Source organism: Cannabis sativa, chromosome 6, assembly GCF_029168945.1.
Source record: "Cannabis sativa cultivar Pink pepper isolate KNU-18-1 chromosome 6, ASM2916894v1, whole genome shotgun sequence".
In the NCBI taxonomy this organism is placed as follows: domain Eukaryota; kingdom Viridiplantae; phylum Streptophyta; class Magnoliopsida; order Rosales; family Cannabaceae; genus Cannabis; species Cannabis sativa.
This window is the reverse complement of record NC_083606.1, coordinates 40,362,009-40,365,098: the sequence shown is the minus strand read 5'-3', so window position 1 is coordinate 40,365,098 and position 3,090 is coordinate 40,362,009. Positions and strand designations below refer to the sequence as shown.

The following is a 3,090-nucleotide window of genomic DNA, read 5'->3' as shown; positions in this document are numbered from 1 at the left end:
GTTGGTCATTGAGGCCATTTGAGCGGTTAGAGCGGTCAAAGCATCTACTTCAAGAACACCCGTTACTTTTCGGGTTGGAGGAGCTCTATTAGTTGACCATTGATAGTTGTTGCTAGCTATCCTTTCCAAAATCTCAAAAGCTTCATTGTAAGACTTGGAAAGAATGGCTCCATTAGCCGAAGCATCCAATACCATCCTAAAAGCGGCATTGAGACCATTGTAAAATGTCTCAAGTTGGATACAATGAGGAATACCATGGTGTGGGCACTTCCTCAATAATTCCTTCAATCTTTCCCTTGCGTCACTAGTAGTCTCATCTTCCAATTGCTAAAAAGACATGATCTCACTTCGAAACTTTGCATTTTTTGTTGGAGGAAAGTACTTTCTCAAGAATTTTTCAACCAAGTCATTCCAATTAGTCACCGAATCGGGAGGAAGAGTATTAAGCGAAGCTCTAGCCCGGTCCCTCAAGGAAAATGGGAACAACTTCAATCTTAAAGCCTCTTCACTTACTCCTTGTAGCTTGAAAGAGTCACTCACCTCAAAAAATGAGCGAATATGGAGATGAAGATCTGTTGGAATTATTTTACCAGGATCTTAGATCTACTCACAAGTATGTTCATTAACACCCTAAATATGAACTTTCTAAAACGATGAAATAAACGCGTATAAAGTTTAAGAAACCTTACATTGGGTGCAGCGGAATTAAATGACTCCTTCCGTTCAGATCTCTAACCCTTGTATCCTTTCTGTAGCAGAGTATTATCAAGATCTGAACCTGGATTTCTTTCTCTGAATCCTTGATGCTGAAACTCCTTTGTTGATGATCTTTCTTCACGATCTTCCTCACTATGATTGAGGTATTGCTTGCTGTGTGTGGGCACTACTCTAATCACTAAGGTAATTTCGAAATATGAAGGAAGAAGAGAGAGAGAGAGTGGCGGCCAAGGAAGTGAGAGAAGGCTCAGGTTTTTCTGATTCAGAAGTGTAATTTTCCTGAAGCCTTCACTATCTATTTATAGCATTCCACTAGGGTTAGGTTTGACTTATTTGGCATTAAAATAATGAAAATATCAATCTAAAATGCCTACAAAAGTTGCCAGCCATGGCTTGATGGATTTGGGCCTTGCTTTTTGCAATTTTGCAATTTTAACACTTTTGTAACTGATTTTCTCAAAACCGCCAATTTTCTAATTCAACCATTTAAATGCCAATTCTAACTATTTAATAACTATAAATAATTATTAAATAATATTGTCATTTATCATATTTATTAATTGAACCATACAAAGTATCATAATTAACAAATATGCGCCTATTAACTCTTTCTTTACAATTTCGCCCTTACTTAGTGAAAATTTCACAAATAGACATAGTCTAATTTGTGAATTATAATTGATTAATTAAAACCAATTACATGAGTCTTACAAACAATATTGTCTCAACTAGTGCGGGGACCATGGGTCTGTATAACCGAGCTTCCAATAAGTAGATCAAGAATTTAGCACTAAAATTCACTAACTTATTAATTCTTCGTTCAATCCACGCATAGAACTTAGAATTGCACTCTCAGTATATAGAATGCTCTATATGTTCCACCATATAGACACATCATTAGTTATCCATTGTTATAATCCTAATGTGATCAATGATCCTCTATATGAATGATCTACACTGTAAAGAGATTAGATTACCGAAACACCCTACTATGTATTTTATCCTTAAAACACTTGACCCCGTATAAATGATATTTCAGCTTATGTGAAATGAGATCTCCACCATTTATGTTCGTTTGGTCAAGCTCGAAGGAGATCATCCTTTGCTTACTATTCGCCAGATAGAAGCTATAGATTCCATGTTTATGCTAGCGCTCCCACTCAAGTGCACTACCGTGTTCCCAAAATGTACGTATCACCCTGACCTAAAAGTAGGCTTAACTAACAAATCAAAGAACACGAATAGCCTTTCAAGATTGAGCCTAATCATCAGAGGATTAAGAAATTTGATCTAGGATCAACTTGGCGATATTGACTTGAATAGATTTTACGGTAAGTTTAATTAAATCTAAGTCAAAGTTCAATATCAGTCCCTTCCAATGTGTACTCCATGCATCCAACCTGAGCTTTACTTTAACCAATGTTCTGGAAAGAACATAGCATTTCTCCAAATGCAAGTAAACTCTTGTTGTAGATTATCATATCAGTAAAACCATGTGTCTAATAAAACTAGGAAACTTTATTCACATAGTCATGTTTACTTTCCAATGTGATGACAGCACAATAAACATGATCAAGTATGTGAAAAGGGTTTAAGATGAATTTATAAATAAAATAGACAAGCAATTGATAAAGTGAACCAAAACATACACAAATGAATGAAAAATACTTCTGTTTCTTTATTGATGTTGAATAAAATAGATTACATTGAAACAGAGTTTTATATAGGGCATAAAACCTAACAAACTCCCACTTGCACTAATATAAAACTAATTAGTACATATCAATTAATCCTAAATTCTGACGGTGCTTTTCAAAGGCTGTCACGGCCAGGACTTTGGTAAATGGATCAGCTAGGTTGTCCTCTGTGTCAACTTTCTCAACTAGTACATCCCCTCTTGCCACGTATTCTCTGATAATGTGATACTTCCTTTCAATTTGTTTGCTTCTCTTGTGGCTTCGAGGTTCTTTACTGTTTGCTATTGCTCCATTGTTATCACAAAGTAAGACCAGAGGCTTTTCCATTCCAGGAACGACACCTATACTGGTGAAGAACTTTCTTAGCCAGACAAGTTCTTTAGCAGCTTTGGCTGCAGCTATGTATTCAGCTTCCATAGCTGAGTCCGATATCGCGGTTTTTTTAGCACTTCTCCAAACCACTGCTCCACCCCCATGAGTAAACACCATCCCAGATGTAGATTTCCTGTTGCCTGGAAATCTGAATCAGTGTAGCCTATGGGATTTAAAGCACCACACTTGTAGACTAACACAAGATTCCTTGTACTCTTCAAGTATTTCAGAATATACTTAACTGCATTCCAATGTTCATGTCCTGGATTAGACTGATACCTGCTCACGATTCCAACAGCATAAC

The 3,090-nt window shown here is 36.5% G+C and overlaps 1 non-coding gene across 1 annotated transcript; it reads left to right on the top strand.

The window, feature by feature from the left end:
• Window positions 1-250: 250 nt before the first annotated feature.
• Window positions 251-357, top strand: LOC115696096 (small nucleolar RNA R71). Its single transcript, XR_004007694.1, has one exon. It is a non-coding gene; the product is annotated as a small nucleolar RNA R71 (small nucleolar RNA).
• Window positions 358-3,090: the final 2,733 nt, after the last annotated feature.